The sequence below is a fragment of the Adiantum capillus-veneris genome, chromosome 1 (genome assembly GCF_014529385.1).
Source record: "Adiantum capillus-veneris isolate H3 chromosome 1, ASM1452938v2, whole genome shotgun sequence".
In the NCBI taxonomy this organism is placed as follows: Eukaryota; Viridiplantae; Streptophyta; class Polypodiopsida; order Polypodiales; family Pteridaceae; genus Adiantum; species Adiantum capillus-veneris.
Window position 1 is genome coordinate 174,979,981 of NC_140931.1, and position 22,526 is coordinate 175,002,506.

Genomic DNA, 22,526 nt, shown 5'->3' on the forward strand with positions numbered 1-22,526 from the left:
GGGAAAATATAGGCTAGTATATATAAACAATTTATGGAATCTAGAATAGTGTCAGCTATATATAAATATAAAATGGAAAAAAAGAGATATATGAAAATATAAAGAATCAAATGAGGGGATCCTCATTTGTTTTTATTGAAGTATATTTATTTACAAGAGATAAGAGAAAATACCTCTAGGAAATAGAAATTTAGTGAAAGGCAATGACTGATGGTGAAAGGTATTTTTGGGTTTTTCCTTGGAGCGTATTCACACCAAAAATAAGAGAATCTTGCATGAAATGATTTTTTTAGAGAATATATAGGTAAAAAATATTATGGTAACAGTGAGTAAATGTACATAGCATATATAGGAAAATAACACACACCTAGGTAGAAATAAATAAATAAATACCAAAATAATTATAAAAACTACCTATATTTAGGCCCTATGTACAATGAAATATTTACACACAAATGGGCCATAATATATTTTATTTTTTTGATTTTGTTTATTTTTTGGCTCAACTAGCCCAGTGACTAGCTAGCTGAGGGTTTTAAGAAGATATGGGGAAAGCCCCCTAACTCACACACGCCTATGTACAATGAAAAGTTAAGAATAGCCATAGTGTTTAGGTGATTTTAGCAGGGTGAGGTAACTCACTATGGAAATTGCAGAGAGCTGAAAAACGGCTATCACTGGCATTGAAGAGCATGTTACAAGATGCCAGCACTCTGAGGGACCAGATAGCAGAGGACATCATAGAGTATGAGTAGCTCCCTGACAAGGAGTTGGAGGCTACCGTACACTGGATACAGTAGGTCTTGAAACATGTACGCCCAGACGAGGGCTCTTCTTGAGACCCATTGGCAGGAGAACCACATAGGTTGAATCTCTTTTTATAAAAATTATGTATGTATGTATATATATATTGTGCATATAAGTATGACATTTTGCATCACAAAAACGTGATACACTTGTGGATAATAGCAGGACCCCTCTTACAGATCCAACTACCACCACCCAATACAGACTACTCAACGACCATCGGATGGCGAGGTCACACAATAGGACCAGGACACATGATATTAGTTTGATATTTAATTATAGAAGTATTATATTCCCATAAACATTGATCTAATTATCTTTTTGTTAATTTATGCACGTAGTGTCCCTTTTCAACGAGTCTGACAGCATACCTCTATGGCCATGGGACCTTCTCTGACCCTGACATCGACATCAAGACCCTCTTGATCGGGGTTCCATGTGTCTACCAAGCCCTCAAGCCCTCATCAGAACCCAATTCTGACCACCAAGGACCATTTTGGACGTGTGTCAGCTCTTACAATGTCACCTGCAACATTGACACGGACGGGTTTGTTGTGCCCATCGGAGGTGACATCCTTTTTTTCCAGTATATAGGGCACTTGTTGTTGGAGTTGTATATGCCTTGACTCCACATCCTTTGAGTGTATGTATCTATGTGTTGTTTTAAATGTCTTATAACTAGTCACTTGTTCTAATCTATCTTCTTCTAATGTAGAGATCATCTAGATATCGATAAAAAATTGTGATTGCTCAGCTACAGTGTGAATTTGGAGAGGGATGGGACCGAAAAAAGGTTGGGAAACGAATGGCTAAGCTATTACAACATAGAGGGAACAATGCACGATTAGTAGTTACTGAGAGAGAGAGAGAGAGAGAGAGAGAAAGAGAGAGAGAGAGAGAGAGAGAGAGAGAGAGAGAGAGAGAGAGAGAGAGAGAGAGAGAGTAAAGTAGACGTTTCCTAAATGGTTTAAGACCAATACTTTAAAAGTAACTTTTTTTTACAAACTTTTAATGTCTATAAAGACTTAAAAATAACTTATGTCAAATTCTGGTTGAACATCCTCTCAGTAGATCGAAAGTCTACCTGAGAGCTCGGGGTTGTCATCTATACGCTTTGTGATGAGACTGTTTCGAATGATTTCCGATGTAAGGCTGCCAAAAATGACCATACAAGATGCTATTTCATGAGCAGATGTTTACCATTATGTGACATTCAATCAACCAGTGTTCAAAAAAATCTTTTTTTTCAAAAACAACCTATTATGCATATTTCTAAGTTATTCTCAACAATAATCTTACCATCTTGCAGATTTTGTTTTATTACAAATAAAACCAAAACTTGGTATATTAGACTTCCGCTCATGGATATATCACCATATATGCTACACCATGCTGACTTCTTTTTCATAACTTCATTTTTGTTTACCACCTAGAGTGTATTCTATCTTATTGTCTGGAGAGTTACGAGCTAGTTTGGCATGTTTCTTGACTATCGAACAAGTATCCCAATACAGCATCCCTTGTCATGCATATGAGATATTCATTACATAGTGTTATGAACCATGCAGATTATATGGTGTTCTAGACAATCCAGATATTGTTTATACCATGAGGATTTTTCTTTTCGAATATTTTCCCCATCTTATGACATTATCCACATACTCCACAAGTATACAATATGCTATGCAGAGAAATATTTGCTCTCAGTTTCCCCATGTTGATTTTCATAACTTTACCTTCTATTTAAATGCAAAGAGGTTAAAAAATGTGCCTTTTTTATGAAATTATAAAAACCAAGAAACAACTTTATAGACCATGTTTATGCAAACCAATACACCTACACTCTATCCCAATGTAATTGGATAAGTAACAATGAAAAAGGCCAAGAGTTTTTCTTACCATGTAGTATTTCAAATGTTGTAGATGACTGAGTCTTTTTGCTTGTGCACCCCCATGATTAATGATCATTTGTGTGCTGGGTTAGCCTGCTGAAAAGACTGTATGACCGAGTGTGTGTGGCTAGCTTGTGTACGAACAACCCGGGCAGCACCTCCTCAAGTATGTATACTTAGTTTCGTCAATCAAGGAGAAAAAATGAGCAGCATTTCCCTTCAATGTGTGTATGTGTGCATAAGAATAAACGGATTTGTGTGTTGGTGCAGAGTAGGGTACGCTATTGCAGGCTCTCTGTGTATTTTTATACACGCAGCCCACCGCGGCTTCTTTAGGATTCCTCATGTGTACACGCCTGTGCACGCCCTATTTTAGGCTATTTCTCCAATCGGTGCAGTTATTAATTGTCAAAGCGTTAGGCTAAATAACATGCAAGAGATATTGAGAGAGTGAGAGAAAGAGATAGACCGATATTCTAGAGGCTGGCACTCTTATCATAAAGGGTCTAGACTTGTTTTACCAATGGTTTGAGAAGGACTTCCTCGATAGAGAGATAACTTTTTAGGGAAAAAACCGAGAACGAGACTAATTTGAAACCTGGTTACTAGAACAAGTGTTGTGTATAAAGAGAAAGCTTGTGCTATAGAAAAATAGGTGGTTTTAAACAAGATGGTGCTACTCTCACAACTATCTTCCGGGGTTCAGATAAATAGAGAGAGAGAGAGAGGGAGAAGAAGATATAGATCGGTATACTTGTTAACTAATTTACAAATACTTGTGGATTTTTGGGCATCCTTGCTCAACAAGGGTTGCAACATCCGAGAAAAAAATTGGTGTTGTTCTTATTGTCAACTTCCGGGATTGAGAGGGAGAGAGAGAGAGAGAGAGAGAGAGAGAGAGTGAGGCCCACCCCCAACCCTGGGAGTATGCCCATTTGGTGGGGGATAGCCCACCAAGTGGACATATCCCCCGCCAATTTAAACTTGAGTTTGTCTTAGACTCTAGTTCCCAATTCTTAAGTGATCTTGAGACAGTATCCATCTTTTAAAAAACTGGTGTTTGTCAAATTATACATTATCCAATAGTACAGAGTATTAATGTCTATGCAAACCATAATACCCATGATTATTACTGTAACACATCTGGTGACAAACTATCTTGTGCAGTGTTTATTTAAAAAAAAACCCTTTTGTACAACTGTCATGGTATCCGTTCCACAATCAAACCTTTATTGAGAAAAGAGGGGGGTTCATAAAATTATATGAGTTACATATGAAAATAAAAAGTCTCCATCATGTTGTGTGCTGCAATGGTACTTTTGTCCGCTATCCTTCTTTTCATTGTGTGTCCTCGCTTTGATGATTACTCTCCTAGATCGACCACCCAATTATTTTAGAGATATTTATCGTATTATTATCAAAATTATGTGCATCATGTTCTATTTCTGGTTTGTTCATTATATTTTCAAAGATCTGATCTTGAATCTGATACCAGGAAAGTTACTTTAAATAGAAACTATGTGATTAATGTTTTGATGCGCGTTCTTTTGAATCCATTCAAAGCAAACATAAAGCTCAGTCGTTGTAAATCATTAAATTCTATAACTACCCATGAAGCATTATAAATGATGGGTAAGATCTATGACACACATACTTTGTATGCTAACTGTGACGAGCAATTGCTGGCTACTTGTATGAATGATACTTGGTGTCCTGGTAATGCGTCTTTTTTCCATGTTGTTTTTGTAGTGTATTCTCCGATGAAAGGTCTTTGTAGAATTTTTTTCGTGTTTAAATATGTAGAGCCAAAATTTGTATGAGTTGGTTTATCTGGTACTTTACATCTTCTGTATTGAGTTTATGGTACGATAGACAGTAGGTGATTGGTTCTCTCTTGTGATATGATTGTGCAATTCTCTAAACCAAAATAAAGAGTTTTTTTCATATAAATAACACCAAAAAAGCATGCGCGAGAAGGCAAAAGTAAATGTTACTTCTGCCTTCTCGCACGCCTCTGCGGCAAGCCCCCAGATAGCTTTTTTAAACCTTCTTTAGGCTAGGTTTATAAGAATACAATGATATTATGCGTTTTTGGTTATTCAATCAACCACACTTGGTTGACAGCTCTTCTATCGACATCTCTCTCTCTCTCTCTCTCTCTCTCTCTCTCTCTCTCTCTCTCTCTCTCTCTCTCTACTTAGTTCTACTTATATCACTTAAAACACAAATGTACACGACTCATTATATTTGAAAAATCCACGACTTGGTATATTTCAAAAAGATATCTTTACATTGCCAAAATTGCATAAAAGTCAAAATCAATCTCTCTCTCCTCTGATTTGACGCGCAAGAGCTAAATCCTTGGGCATTATTGTCACCCGTTTCGCATGAATAGCACACTAGTTGGTGTCTTCAAAAAGAGAAATTAGATGATATTTTGCCGCTTCTTGAAGAGCTTCTACGGCGATACCTTGAACTCGAAACGCCATTCAATAACTTTGCATGATCTCTTTCACCAAACGTGCGAATGGTGCCTTGCGGATGAGAAGGTCTGAAGTTTTTTGATAATGACGAATCTCTTGCAACGCCTTTGGAATGCATTGCTTCACAGCAGGAGACCGTTGTTGAGGGATGGTAGGATCTGGGACATGGGCCTTGCGAGGGCGAACCTTGAAAACCTTTTTCTTCTTACGAGAGGGCTTGCGAGGAGGAGCTTGCGCATCTTCAAGGCCACCATGTGCTCCAACTGGCTCTTCAACTCCAACCTGCGCTCCAACTGGCTCGTCTTCTACATCCTCAAAATCCTCTTCATTTAGTAACCCATGATCACCTCTAGGCTGATCTGCCGGCAGAGGGCCAAAGCCACATGGCAATGTCTTCCCAGCCGAGACACGATGATTGATTGGGATCTCCTGTCCGCTCCATGGTGGGATTTGTGCTTCGTTGTCCGTCTCGGTTTCTGTGTCTGATGTCACTACCCGTTTCTTCTTGCGTGAAGGTTGTCCATCTTGTTGCTCTTCGCCTGACCATTCCCTCTCCATCTCTTCTAAGAGCTCTTGTTCGTGTATCCAAGGTGGTTTTTGAGCACCTTGGACGGATGAGTGAGGGTGAGCAAAAAAACGTTGATCTTTTCTTGTTGTTTGCTTTGTGTGGGCCATTGTGTAAGAAGGGGCAAGATTGAAAATGAGACTCCCTCTTCTCTAAAAGCCCTCTATTTAAAAAAATAGGTCTCTTCACACTTGATCGGGCCACTTAAAAAAACTCTTAATATCATCAGAATATAAAAAACAAAAATGGATAAATGGAGAAGTATTATATGCAACTCAACAAAGACATCTACAAACATAGACATTACATTGCATAGCATCTTTTGTTTTACATGTTGGGTAACCAACGTTTGCCCACTCTATGGCGATTTTCACGCCACCTAGCATGATTAAGGGGTCCGGTGGAGTTTCTCCATTTCTTTTTAGCAGTAAGTCGAGATTTTCTCCTAGCCTCCTTGGAAAGACTTGACTTTCGCGCTCGCTCTATGGCATGACATCTCCCCAAAGAACAACAAAAGAACAAATCAAACATCTCCTTCATGTAGTTGGATCTCGTAGTTCCACCACCGTGATGTGTATTTTTAAAGTAAACACCTTTGGCTCGATAATGTGATTTTTCCATTCCTTGAGTGCTCCACATGTCTAATGAACCATATTTTGACATAAAGAATGCTCCATGCGCATACAAAATATGCTGCATCAAGAAAAAATGCTTAGATCAAATAAATGTTTATGTATAGCATCAAAATTTGAACTGAACAAAGTAACTTACCATGTAGTGTGTGATATTGCTCTCTCCCCATGCTTGCACAAATGCTTTAGTGAAATTCGAAATGTGATCTTTGAACAAATTTTGTTGCTCGCTTGTGGTTTGGGGTTTCCACATGACTTGAAGCACTAACTCCAAGTGGTGCCACACTTGCCTACGCAAATTTACAAGCACGGGATTTGAATCTTGATCGGTCGTACACTTGCAAAGCGCTTTCCATAGCTCTCATGGAGCATCCTCCTCACCCCTCTCCTTTCGCATCTCTAGTTTCTTGAAAAACCTACGTGCTTTCACACCATTCATAGATACTTTTTGTGGCACTTCGTGCATATTTTCCACCTCACCGATGATAGAAACATTGCCACCATGACATCCAATCGAATTTAGAATTGCTTCAACTATTCCAATGGCTTCCACGGATCTGGAAAGTGGTTTCATTGTGAAAACGTACTCTATGTGAAGCTTTAACAAGCGATCAAATATACGCATAAAGGCATGCAAAGTGCAAAAGTGTACATTTGTAAGTGGAAATTTGATAATGGGATGCCATGTTTTATCTTTTGTCGACCAATTGGGGACCTCCATGATAGGACACTTCAACACCGAGCACACCCAATCCCTTGCATCATCATCCATGGACCCTGTTTGTTGCCTGACTTCCCTTGACACTTTTCTTTGAAGACGTGGAGACACGAGTACTCTCCTTGTATCCTCGTACACAACATGGACAAGGAAGAAGTGATGAAGCACCTTGTTTACACCCAAGTATACATTTGATTGTTTTTAGATCACCTCCTAAGTGCCACTCAACATCAAATGTACCTACTCCATCTACTTCTAGCTTTTCTCCCTCTAGTTGTGCCTTAATAACCTCTGTGATCCACGGGATCATAGAGAGACCCATGCCAACACCTCATGAGTCTCTTTCGGAACTTCAAAAGCTCCTAACCACCATATTTCTTTTTCTGATTGTACACTAAATGATGGTTTCTGAGAATGATCACCGATAGCATCGACTTTTGCAAAAAAACATTGCCTCATTCATGAGTGTCACACTCATACGTTCCAATCTCCGTCCTGTGACAATTTGACATTCATCTAGCTTAAGAATAAATATGAGCTTCTCTCCAAGTACTGAAACAACATAGGAATTGAATTGTTATACTAAATGATATTCAGTACAAATAAAAAATGACATTACAATTTGTATTACCTTGTGGAGACAAAGCATAAAATTTAACCATAGCTCGTTGTAGTCGTTTCAAGTCAACAAAAATATTGTTGAATTAATGATAACTAAAAGACTTTGCCCCATTAGGAATAGTATTGCCTCCCTTTATATTACCACGTGACTTGGCACTCGTGGAAGAGTACATCATGGATCCTTCAATGTGTTTGTATTCGCCAAGGGATTCTCAAACGAGATCATTGTTTGCTTTTTTTGCAAGTCGGACTCTATGTGGAATAGGAAATAAATTCTCGGTGATGCCTTGCTCTCGTAATGCATCTTTCATCAATCCATGAAGTGCATGGTATGCATTTGTGCTGATCCCAACCTCATCACAAGCTCTCTGGACATCATCCTCAGACACAAGGCCAGAGATCTTTTTTAGGATCTCCTTTGTGATGGCATCTTTCATGTGTTTGGCCTTTTCACAACCTATGATGTAAAGTATATCTTCCTTTGAGATGCATCCTAGGAGAAGATTGCAACGGTCCTCCTGTCTAAAACTTCCACACACATCTTGTATATATGTCCTATTTCAAAAGGTGAACCGAGTTACAAATTGATGGAAATTATTTGAGAGTTATGAACACTGTGAATTAAAAAAAATACCTGGTTGCTGTGATCCGCTTCTTACGTGCCCCTCCATTAGAGGCTAAGTTTTCAATGGAAGAGAACTCCCTCTTACGCTCACGCATGCCAAATGGAGTGGCTTTTAGGTGCATCATTGCAATCTGTAGCTTAGTTAACTCTATTTCTGTAGCTTTCATCTCCTCTTTAAGATCTTTGAGTTGTTTCTCTGTGGAATGTAGTTGTTGTTGGAGATTTGTGGAATGAATGTGTAACACTTGACATTGTTGTCGGAAATATACCGACGCACCTGCGTGATTGGAGTCCAATCTCTTACAATACCCAAGAAGACCACGTTCTCCTTCTCCCACATATTTGATTAAGCTTGGGAGTGTACGAAATGTCAGATGACAGCCCACGAGTGGATCTTTTGGATACAACCCTCCATCAAGCCACAAGTTAACATTGGTTTCTCCTCGAAACCATCGTACGGATGCCGGTTGAGATGCTTTCTCGTCATTTTTTTTTGTGGGAGCAAATTCAATCGGTAGACGCAGACTGACATTAGTTGACCTAGTAGATGACGGCACAAGTGATTCATTGGTTATGTCGCGAAGAGACATGGTGAAAAGTTATGATGGAGAAAAAAATTGATAAGATATACTTTTTGGGATAAACAGACAATTTTTGGGATAAAAAGACTTAAAAATATATTTTTTCATATATAGGTTGAATTTTTGAGCTCAAAGGAGGAAAATTTTTAAATTTTTAAATTTTCAATTTTTAGGCTTTATTAGATGGACGTTTTGATGATGTGGCATTATCTATTTATTCTTGGAATTAATGTAGAGAGAGACCCAAGGAATTTTAGATTTGGAGCTTATAAAAGCTAGATTCTTCTAAAAAAATACTATTATATATATATATATATATATATATATATATATATATATATATAGGGACCTTTTTAAAGCTTAAAAGATCCATTTTGAAGATTTTATTAAAAAATCATTTTTTGGGGTGAATTGATGCACGAGCTGAAAAGTGGAAGATGTTCTTTGTGGAATTAATGTAGAGAGGGAACAAAGGAATTTTAGATTTGGAGCTTATAAAAGCTAGATTCTTCTAAAAAAATACTGTTATATATATATATATATAGGGACCTTTTGAAAGCTTAAAAGATCCATTTTGAAGATTTTATAAAAAATTCATTTTTTTGGGGTGAATTGATGCACGAACTGAAAAGTGGATTTTGTCATAACTACTTACTCTTTTTGTTTGGTGATAGGTAGAGAGAGAATGGTTCTTCTCTCTACTTTTACTCCTCTCTCTCTTTTTACTCCCCTCTCTCTCCTACTTTATCCCCCCTCTTCCTCCTACTCTACCACCCTCATTCCCTACTTTCCCCCCCCCCCCCCCCCCCCCCCCTCTCCTATCTAGAGAGAAGTTAGAGAGAGAGCTACAAAAGTAGCCCTATTTATTGTCTTTTCCCTCCATCCCCTACAAAATTAGCTTTAATCCCTTAAAATTAGGAATCCTTACATGGCCCCAAGGGGGTCCAATTTTTTTCTAATGCACGACTCTCATTCAATATTAGCTTTCGTCATCATTGAAATTAAAAAAATCACAAAATTATCAGTTTGTGCTAGAATTTAAACTTTTTGACACCACCAATGCGCCCAAAATGACCAACAATTTAAAAAAGGTATATCTACTTGCCTCAATCTGACACCCAGAGAGGGAGAAATTGTCAAAATACCCCTAAAAAATGAGATTTTGCCTCACGGCATGCGGGGGGGCATTTGGAAAATTCCAAATGGCCCTCCATGCACTGTGAGGCAAGAAATAAAAAATTTGGATCACGACGTGCAGAGGGTCATCTAGAATTCTCCAGATGGTCCCTCACACGCCATGATCCAAAATCCCCTTTTTATGGATTTTTTGACGATTTCTCCTTCTTCGGGTGTCAGATTGAGGCAAGTAGATAGGTGTTTTTTAGGTTTTTGGACGTTCCGGATGTATTGGCGGTGTCAAAAGCTTCAAATTCCAACACTAATTGATAGTTTTGCGATTTTTCTAAATTTCAATGATGATGAAATCCATATTAAATGAGCCTCGCCTACCTCATGAAAAAGACGTTCGCATTGAATGAAAAGGAGACCGTTCTCAAGGACCACTTACACCTTTTTTATATTTTTTGTAATATCAACCTATTTTTCTACGTAACGTAAGCTCTTCTTTCATTGGAGGAGTGCTTTTTCTCTCTCTTTTAAAAGGCCCTCCAAAAGACCTCTGAAATCTCCTAATGGCAGCCGACAAATGTGCTCCTCTATCCACTGTAGTCTCAATATAGTCACCGATCTTATCAATATACAATCCAAACAAGTCAAAGAAAGTGGGCATTCCTACAATATTACGGTGAAGAGAATATGGAAGACCCTCTACAATTTGTACTCTCCCTATAATAGTCTCGCAAGAAGCCATGAGAGAAATGAAATGAAATAAAATGATATATTAATGTCTTCAAAAGGCCAAAATGACCTATCAACCAATCTGTTATAATCTTTGTGGATCTAATACAATGTTTGGGTACAAAAAATAGAAATGAAGCAAAGTGAAAAACAAAAATCATCATCCTTATCCTCATCCTCATCAATGCTCGAGGATGCTTGGCATCATGCGCTGTCAGAGAAAGTATTGTATTGATCATTGAAGAGCTTCCTCAATGTATGCCTCTATAAATAATCATATTGGATGTCTCCCATATCGTGCTAGAATAGTCCTTATTCTTTGATGAAGCCTTCTTCAATGTCGTGGTCACTGGAATGATGATCTAGGCTAGGCCCCCATATTTTCTCTCCATAAAGCATGGTGGAAGTGACCAATGTATCAAATACCCACAACTTAGTGTGTGGCCCTTGAAACTGTAGCTGACAATTGTGCTCCTCTATCCCCTGCAGTGTCAATATAGTCACCAATTTTATCAATATACAATCCAAACAAAGTCAAAGTGAGTGGGAAATTCTACTTCACCCCAATAGTTGAGTGACGAGGGTATGAAATACCCTCTGCAATCCGTACTCTCCGTATGCTTGCAAGAACCATGAGAGAAATAAAATGAAATCAACGAATATATTAACGTCTTCAAAAGGCCAAAATGACCTATGAGACCAATCTGTTACAAATTGGTGAATCTGATACCATGTTTGAGTACAGAAAAGAGATATTAAATTGAATATAAAAGTGTTACTAGCTGGAACTATGTTGGATATGTGTGATCATTGATAATCCTCATCTATATTCTAGATGTCGAGATAGTATGGCTCGAATGCTTTGTTGTAGTCTTCGTCGATGCTGTGAAGTAGATACATTCCAAGAATGATTCTGATATATCATGACTCTAGTCAGCGGTCCAAAGCCCTCTTTGAATAAACAATGAAAGCGACCTCATATCTATAGTATATCGGACAGTGACAAATGTGATGTAACTCTGTCTCTGGCTTTATATGATGCAACTTGCATACCTATCCTCTGCTGGTACTCTTTTAAATTTGACAGTCTCAATCTCTAGCTATCTGAGACTGGACCGTCCTGGCATTTTCACCACATGGAATCATTTTTCATTGTAACACCAGCATTTTCTCAGCCCCTTACATCAGCATTTTCAGCCATCAAAATGCTAGCATCCAACTCAGCCTTAATAAGTATTTTTAGCCTCTTCATTGTCGCCATCACCCCGTCCTCATAGCAGATCATCAACGATCAATTTTCAGCTCGTAGGAACCTCAACATTTTTAGTTTTCAACACTCTAAAAATGGCCATCGTTTTTTAGTTTTCAATCATCGCTGTCATCAACGATAGAAAATCAGCCCTTAGCCTCGTCGTTGCAGTCACAGATCCCCATCAATAGCCATAGCATTTTCAGATTTCAACCCATCAGCCTCTTCGTTGTTGGACAAGAGAGACGTAGAGAGACGTAGAGAGAGAGAGAGAGAGTACACACGGCATGTCGGGTCCCAACCACCTTCAAGGGGCCCCTGGCTCTCTTGTAGATGTAGATGACGGCTAGAATTTGAAAATGCTCAACATGGCTACTTGTAATCACGAGATCGTCCACATAGAGGATAACAAGTGTGACCAATCCTCCCTCATAGTAAATATATAAGTCTGAGTCGATAGAAGATCGTCAAAAGGAGTGTCATCAAAAGAAAGATTCTATCTTTTAATACCATGCTTGAGGGGATCACTTTAGGCCATAAGGGCCTTTAGGAACTGACAAACCATGTCTGCAAAATCTAGATCCTCGAACCCTCAAGATTGCTCCACATACACCTCCTCCTCTAGATCACCATTGAGGAAATCCAAAACAACATCCATCTGAAAAACCGATCACCCACAAAAGGTAGCAAGGGCAAAAACAAATCCAAATGGTCACCATCTGTGTCCCGTCGTTGCAAAGGTCTCCTTGTAGTCTACACCAAGGTTTTGAGAAAAGCCTTTGGCAACTAGTCTTGCTTTATGCTTGTTCAAAGAACCATCAGATGTATACTTGTTCTTTTAAACCCATTTGACACCAATCACTTTTCGCTTGCCAGGCCGCGGAACCAACACCCAAGTGTTGTTCTTTTTCGTGGAATCTAGTTCTTTCTACATAGACAACTTCCACTTTGGTTGTGAAAGTGCTTCCTCAGCGGCGGTAAGAGGATATTTGTCCTTGGTCACTATAGACATCAAAAGCATAGTTCACTTGTAACAAAGTCCCATATACCGCAACAATATGAAGTCACTGAGAGCGTTGTGTAGTAGTACCAGCTTCACACTAATCGGGTGGAAATTTTGGTTTTGTAAATTATGCAAAGTCTCCAATATCCACTTCGGGAACTTGTTTGACTTGCTCGCCATGGGAGGAGCTACTGGTATATCGGGTTCTACCTAAGCTCTATGATGAGAACCACTATCATCAACATCATTTAGAATGGTCTCCTCCATAGCCTGATGGACAAGGGTAGGAGAAGAGGGTTCATCAAGGGGCAAATCAAAGTCAAGGTCTCCAAGTATCGGCAAGTCGGGAATCGTTGTGGAAGACTTGGGAGTGGAAGCCCCCTCTGAAGGTAAAATCTCGTCGAAGACCTTGGCTATGACTACAAATTTGTGCACTACACCCAAAGTCGGCTCCAAAAGAGTAAAAAATGTAGAAAAAACAGCAAATTGTCTCATTTTGTCACTAAAAATCAGCACCACAATCTTGCCTGAATCACCGATCCAGTTCAAGAGCACTTTGTGGCTCTGATACCATGTCAAAGGTGCAACATTAAAGGGAAAATTGGATGAGAAACTTGTCTACAATCACGAGAAAAACACCTCTATGTGATGAGCAACCAATAGATCTTGTATATATCACAATGGATCTCCTCACCATCAAGGTCCTAGTGTGTATCACCCACCGAACAAGCACAAGCACACACCAAGGGATGTGGCACACTCCCAAGGGGAGCGCTAGCAAGGGAGAGAGGTAGCACTAGTAGAAAATGCTAGCAAGAGAGAGAACAATGTGGTGAGGCAAAATGCTACAGAGAGGAAAAACGATGGAGCATGCAAAACGCTAGCACAGCTGAAAATGCTAAAGAGAGAGAAATTCCCCAAACGCTAGATTGTTGCACTGAACAACATGCCAAAAAGTACAAGGGGAGGGCTGTCTATATTGGAAAACTCATAATTTTCCCTACTCTGCCAAAAGATTACATGATCTCATAAATGGCCTAAATATGCGAATAAATCTGTAAACTCACTGAAATTCACATGTGACACATATCTAGTAGAAGAACTGCAGAGAGATAGACTCTCTAACACTGAGTAACCCTAGGAATGGGTGTCCCGCCCATAGCCCCCCGCCCATAGCCCAAAATAGCCCTCACTCCCTAATCTTCTCCTGAGAGATACTGGAGCTACCACCGAATAGGAATCTGAACTCTAACAAATGCTTCTCCCCTTATTTGCATTGCTATCCTCAATAATATTTTTGGTTATAAATCTTACACACATGGCATGATGCAAGCCGAACTCACTCCTAGACACGTAATGGGCGCACATCAGGTTCACCTCCACACCATAGAGCCAATATGGGCTCACCCCCAAGCCTGGAGACTTGCAGCTAGTGGGTTAGCCTCTGCTGCAAGAGCTAGTGTCCCATACCACAAAGAGCACACACCAGTATGGATGTGTGGGCAGAGCCGCCATCGATGTAGAGTCCAAGTGTGGTGATCACACAAGGCAATCGCAAATGAGACTGAAGTCTTACTTATAGGGTCACATTGATCGAGCATACTGCATGAACCCATCCTGATGTATGGGGATGTAATGCTTCTCCCATTATTTTGAATTGTTGTCCTCAATAATATTTGTGGTTATAAAATTGAGAAAATCATGCACACCTGGCATGCCGCAAGTCAAAGTCACTCCTAGATACGTAATGGGTGGACATCAAGCTAACCTCCCAACCATAGAGCCAATATGGGCTCACTCCCGAGCCTAAGGGCCTGCTTCCAACGGGCTAGCCTCTTTTGCAAGTTCCAATGTCCTATACAAAAAGGGGACAAAGCAGGAGAGGACAAATAAAAAATAATAGATATACAAGTACCAAATTCTATTCAATTTAAAAAAAAATAGGGGAGTTTGTTCTTATCGATTCAGGGTTTGGGTACTCATTCTTTTGAATTGATTAGGGTGCTCATTCCCTTATGTGGTAGTCTATTCTTTAGGGCTCAATCAAACTCAAGAAGGGGTCAATGATCAATTTGATCTCTTCAGTGTCCTTCATTGCTTCTTGAAGCTCTTTAGTTGTCAAGTTTGCATCAAGAGAGAGAGTGTCTGGCAAACCAATTGAGGATGGATTAGGCTCACATGAAGGCTCAATGTAGAAATCTAAGGCTAGATCTTCTGTGTCACCATCCATTGCATCAATGTCGCTCTCTTCATCATTAGAGTAGTTGGCATGTGCCAATGCCATTAGGAGATTGGGATGCATAGAAGTTGTGTCGTTCTCTTGAGTTATATCATCTGACATTCCATCTGAGTTGGTGGTATCAAATATCCGACATCCTCAAAGATTGACAAGCACAACTTGCCTCCATGGACTGAGAGAATCTGGAGAATTGTAGAAGAAAACCTGCTCACAATGTGCCAGTAAAATACATGGTTCTTGTGTTGTTCGTAATGGTTTTTAAGAGTCAACGGTCCAAAAACCAAATGGCTCTTGTCTCATTGTGGCTCTAGCCCCTTTATACTCAACACAAAACCAATCAATCTTCAATAAAACTTGTTTTGACATAAGATATTCAAAATGCCTTAAAAGAAACTTCAAAGTTAATAGCATCCATATTTGTTAGATCTATAAAATCTTATTACCCACTTGTAAACATAGAATTTGAGTTCATAAATACCAACTACAGTTCACACATAGCCAAGATCCTCATTGATAGGGTTTGTATCTCTTGCACTTGCACGTGATTACTGATAGTGATTGCTCCCTAAAAGATGAAACAATGCAAGAATCTTGAGTAACGCGTCGTTGATCAATTTTGTCAACTCTAAGGTGTTGTTCATAGGCTAGCCGAGTACATAAACTCCAAGTAAGAATATTAAAAATTCAAACAACCTTGTAATATACATCATAGAGAAATTCAAACAAGTTTGTAAATATACATTCATAGAAGAATTATTACTTCTTTATCACAGCCAAAATTAATCTCTCTCTTCTCATTAGTGATGTCTTCTCCCTCTAGAATTCCATCTCTAATACGCTTAGATAACCATGAAAGAATGGATGGAGGTTGAGTCTTGGTAGATTTTTTAGCTCTTTACCTTCTTTGTGGGTTGGAAAATTCTTGGTACTCTTTGAAAAATCTTTCCATACATTGTGAGTTGTAAAAAACAAGTGTGAATATGTTCAAGCGTTCTGCAATTGTGAGCTTGTGAGGAATGTCCTTGCCACATAACACCTCATCTGACAATGTAGGAGATTCTTCAATTGTCCATGTGTGAGGAGAAGTTATGTCAACACGCTCAAGGTCCTGTGAAAGGTAGTACATGCACTCTCCAAGCACCCATCCCTCGGCCATTGAACCCTATGGTTGTGCTCTTTGGTGAACAAGCCCCTTTAAAACTCCCATAGCTCTTTCAACCCAAAACATCCAATGAGTGCTAACAACACTTGCAATATCTATCTCATCCACAACATGAATGAGTACGTGGACCCAAAAAAGGATGTCAAGAACTCTTTCTTGGCCAAACAAAGGAGCTTAATGCATTCCCTTGTCTTTTGTAGTATTGACCTTGTATCAATCTCCTTAGACGCTGGGAAGGGAAAAAGGGGAACCCACCCGCACACAATCAACATGCCTCTCTATAGCCCAGGATATACATAGCACCCCTAACCACTAGATTTCACCTTCAAAACTCACACAACTCACAAGAATACCGTCATTTGCACACACTCAATGCGACAACACAAACACCACCAATCATCCGGCACAACTCGATTCACGGCCTTCACCACACACACAACCTCTCTCTATCCCTGTGTGCACAATAGACTTTGGGGGGCACAACTATTGACACACACAAGAAGAGAAGAGAAGGGGAAAGGGGGAATCGACACTAGACTGCTCTTCAATGATGGCTCCTTTTCAGCAAAAATGACCATTTACAAAGATGCTCTCACCCTCGACAAGATCAACACATAGCCTGGCAGCCCTCCCGACTCCCCACAAACTCCATAGCCACATCTCGGCAATACACAACTCGGCTTGATGCTCAACTTTGGAGCAAAATGGCAAAAAAATCCCAATTGGCCAATAGCCCTTTCAAATGCATGGGAACCTCCCTTTACAGGGGCTTACAAACTTTTAAAGAAAAAAATTTGGTACTTGCTCGCTCATGCAGGCAACTTGAGACCCTTTGGGCATGTTTTTTTCATTTCATATATGTATCACGTCATACTTTGGCACGCCTTGCATGGCTAGACACCACTCCGACTTCCCATTTCTAATTACTAGTAAACCACCACTTATCCATTCATGGACCCGATTCCATTTCCCTCTCTCATAGCACAGGAACCACCTCTTGAGGGGGGCAACGATGGCGCCGTCATTTTTGCTCCTAACCTCCCTCCTCAAAAATGTTTGCCCTTAGAAGGCACAGGAACAAGGCCCAAGGCAAGTGCCATGTCAACAATACTTGCCTTTGGCGTTGGCCACCATCCACAAGCGGTGCCATCCATAGTAGCCAAAACTAGCCAAGGCACAACCCCGCAGCACTGGAGGCCTAGAGGTTAACCGCCATCGCCAAGCCACATGGGATCTCACCCTCCCTCTCTCACTCATGATACCTCTAGGAGGCGATCCCTTTGGGACTTATACCCCTTTGATCCACTTGAAGAATGCACATATGGGTTATATTGAGCCCACGTGGTAGCCTCTTGACGGTTCAACCCCAAACACCTTTAAAACTTCAAGTTTTTTTTCAAAAGAACCCCAAAACATCCCATTTTTTGACCCTCTTTCCATTGACTACCATTTGTTGCTTGTAACTCCAATCACAGAGCCATCAAAACCATCAAAAATCTCGCATACCAAAAATCTCGCATACCAGAATTGAGCCTCATGGCCTTGAATGACGAGCATCAAAATGGGGAAAAAACATTAGATCACCCACAGTCGCCAAAACTCAACTGGCCATATCTCATCATCTAGGCACTAAATTGATAAGCAACCACTTTTTGATAACTTTACATGGTGCATACCACATCCTAGAACCCCGTCGAGCTCCAAAAATTGTCAGATGGCTTGTTCTGCAAAGCAATCAAAGTGGCCCTGGAAAAACTTCAAAGCTTTGTAACTTGGCATCTAGGACTCAGGTTGCCGATCTGAAAAGACCCACAGGCTCCATAAATCAAGCACTACACATCTATTTACTAAAACCTGGCACCACCTACCCTGTCCGTCTCAGATCTGCAATGCAATTCAACTTTGACTAGCCATATCTTGCACACCATGGCTTCATTTGATGTATCATCTAGACCAGCTCGTTCAACACTTTAAGCTCTACATATCGAAGCCAAAACCAAACACTTTGGACATCCTTCACCTTCAAGCCATCTGGACCACTTTGAAGCCCTTCTTGGTATATAAAGTGCATCAATCATACACACCCGTTGCTACCTATCTGCCTAGAATGTTTGTAGCTGCTCTAGCCCTCTGCCATGTACCTAATATCTTGCACATATCTTCTTGTACCACTTTCTATGGTCGACACATTTTGGGTGCACCATCATTTCCCCCCCCCCAAGTTTTACATTTTTGTTCAGCCACACACAAGCTTTATTCTTCTACTAACTGCAAACACTAGCAAACATTGTGAGAAAAACAAAACCAAATATATAGTTTTATTCATGCCTACTACCAAACCTCATGTGGGTTTCCTTGGCCCCCACCCCATGCATCACATAGCCCCGCCTGGATCAAAAACTTGGCACTGACTCCTTACACACATCCGTACATGCATACCATGGTGCCGCTCTCCAGCACATAGCTCCTCACCGCCCATGGCCTATCTTCAACACTCCATGCACCCATTGGCAAACAAGCATCCACTCCATACCAAGCAGCATCAAACTCACCACCATCATAAAAAAAGTACATGACCCTCCCTCCCAACCATATAAAGTGGAGGCCTCTTCAACCAAGGACCCTTGTACCTGCTCAATCACCCACTGCACAGCTGTTTCTATCACCATACCCATTTTAACTCACATTCCTTTAGGGGAGGCAAAGTAACTGCTTGGGATTCTCCTCTGTCCATCGTAGACCCTATCTGCTACATTGGAAGCACCACAATCTTTGGCTCCATGCTCTCTCCTTCATTAGCAATGCCCTTTATCTCAGCACCATCAAGCCCTTTTGCTTCAACCAACTACTCTTCAAAGTTGATTTTCTCCATTAGCTTGCCAGCTTCATCTACCTGCACTTCAATCACCTCTTCTACCAGAGCATCATGCTCCACCAAAGTGGAAAGAGATTCTCCCCACAGCGCATCATCCTGGTCCTCATCCATAGACAAGGCCACCTCTACTTCGTCTTCATCAAGCATATCAACATGTACCATTCCCTACTCTTCACACATTTTTACTACTTCTCCATGCATTTACATAAGGTAAAACTCTTCATACCTTGACTGGCTTCACTCTGTCTCCCAGCTTGTATCTGCATCCATAGAGCTACAATCACTCGGCACATCCTCATCCTCGATCTTGAGCTCGGGAATCTCCTCCAAGTTCATAGCTTCAACTTCATTTGCAAACCGTACTCGCTGCTCTCTATCATTCTTCAAAGAAAACGGAACATCCATACCTTGACTCGCCAACACTTCTCCTGTCCGATCTAGAACCATCTTCACCTCTTGCACAACTAGAGCTACTCTCTCTAGCATCCTCGGTAGGGGAACTACCCCTCGATAGGGGAACTACCCCATCTCCTTGCAACCACAACACCCTTGGGTCTTCAAAGGAAACTGAAATAGCCATACCTTGACTCAACATCACTTCTCTTGTCCAATCTGGAACCATCTTCACCTCTTGCACAACTAGAGCTACTCTCTCTCTAGCATCCTTGGTAGGGAAACTACCCCATCTCCTTGCAACCACAACACCCTTGGTTCTTCCCGTACAGGCACCTCCCTTTGCACCACTTTTGGCTTGTCTCTCACCGCTTCAATCTGCCTTGGCATCACCACATCTGGAAAACCCTGCCTTGCTTTGCCAATTTGTCAATATCTTGGTCCGCCCTATTGCTAGAGCCACCCATCAAGCCATCAATCTCCACCTTGTCTCGCACTTCTTCATGCAAGCAGTCCACAAATTTGCTCATATTTTGAAAATCCACATTTTCAGCAGCAATTACCTTGATCGGTTTTGTCCAAAGGGCTTCAAACTCCCATGTGAACGTCTGAAAATATTCTTCCAAACTTTGCTTCAAGCCATCAAGCTTTCTCTTTATCTCGCTTAGCTGCACATCTTCTACGAACTTGCTTCAAAAAGCCTCTTCCAATGCTTCATGGTTGACCTTTTCTTCGTGACCTGAGCTTCGCTTTTCCACATACCAAAAGTGGGAACACTTGCACTGCACCGTCTTCTCTCAACACACTACTTTCTAGAAAAAACAATCCATAGTCTAGTAGCCATACCTCCATGTCTTCAAACCCATTGAAAACTAGGAATCCTGACCACGCCATGCTTAGCAACACCTGCTCTTCAAATCTTGTACCTTCAACATCTGCAAAACCACCATAGTCTAGTAGTAGCCATACCTCTGTGTCTTCAACCCTAGTGTAAACTAGGAATCCTGACCACGCCATGCTTAGCAACACTTGCTCTTCAAATATCATACCTTTGAAATCCGCAAAACTATCGCTTCAACTTTAATCAAGAGCAGCTCTTGAGTGGGGGCACTAGAAGATGGGAAGGGGGAATCTTGAGTGGGGGCACTAGAAGATGGGAAGGGGGAAAGGGGAACACACCTGGCACACAATCAACACACCTCTCTATAGCCCAAGATATACACAGCACCCCTAACCACTAGGGTTCACCTTCAAAACTCACACGACTCATAGGCAAACCGCTGTTTGCACACAACCGTATGCACACACTCAATGCAACAACACAAAAACCACCAATCATCCCACACAACTTGATTCGCGGGATTCACCACACACACAATCTCTCTCTATCCCACTGTGCACAACAGACTTAGGGGGGGCACAACTGCCAACACACACATGGGGACACACGCACACAAGCAGAGAAGAGACAAGGGGAAAGGGGGAATTGACACCAGACTACACCACAATGATGGCTCCTTTTCAACAAACACAACCATTTACAAAGATTCTCCAAGCCAACGTACCCTCGATGAGATCAGCACATAGCCTGGCAGCCCTCCCGACTCCCCCACCTACTCCATATCACATCATACTTTGGCATTCCCTACATGGCTGAACACCACTCCAACTTCCTATTTCTACCTGCTTGTGAACCAATGCTTGTCCATTCTCTGACTCGATTCCATTTCCCTCTCTCACAACACACAACACAAGAACCACCTCTTGAGTGGGGCAACGATGGCACCGTCATTGCTCCCAACCTCCCTCCTCAAAAAAAATTTCCCTTAGAAGGCACAAGAACAAGGCCAAGGCAAGTTCCACATTAGCAATGCTCACCACCGGCGTCGGCCACCATCTGGCAAGCGGTGCCGCCTACGGCAACAAAAACTGGTCACACACGAGCAACACCCAAAGGCTAACCGCCATCTCCAAGCCACATGGGAGCTCACCCTCCCTCTCCCGCTCGTGATACCCCTAGGAGGTGCTCAATTTGGGCCTTATACTCCTCTAATCCACTTGAAGAATGCGCATATGGGGTATATTGAGCCCATGTGGAAGCCTCTCGGTGGTTCACCCCCAAACACCTCTAAAACTTGAAGTTTTTTTTTCAAAAACACCCCATTTTTTGGCCCTCTTTCCATTGACTACCATTTCTTTCATGTAACCTCCAATCACAGAGCCGTCAAAACCATCTAAAATCTCGCATACCAAAATTGAGATACACCTACTCTCTCCACATTCCAACCTCCTCATGGCCTTGAACGACGAGCATCAAAATGGGAAAAAAACATCAGCAGATCACCTGTTGCCGCCACAGTCGTCGAAACTCAACTGGCCATATCTCGTCGTCCAGGCACCTGATTGACAATCAACCTCTTCTTGCTAACTTCAGATAGTGCATACCACATCCTAGAACCTCGTCAAGCTTCAAAAATCAGCAGATAGCTCATTCTCCAAAGTAATCAAAGTGGCCCTGGCAAAACTTCAAAGGTCCATAACTTGGTATCTAGGACTCAAATTGCTGATCTGAAAAGACCGACAGGCTCCATAAATCAAGCACTACACATCTATCTACTAAAACTGACTCGGACTACCTAGCCCCACCTACCCTGTCCATCTCAAATCTTCAATGCACTTCAACTTTGACCAGCCATATCTTGCACACCGTGGGCTTGTTTGATGCACCGTCTGGACCAGCTCCTTCAACACTTCAAGATCTACATATCCAAGCCAAAACCCAACACTTTGGACATTCTTCACCTACCACCCATCTAGACCACTT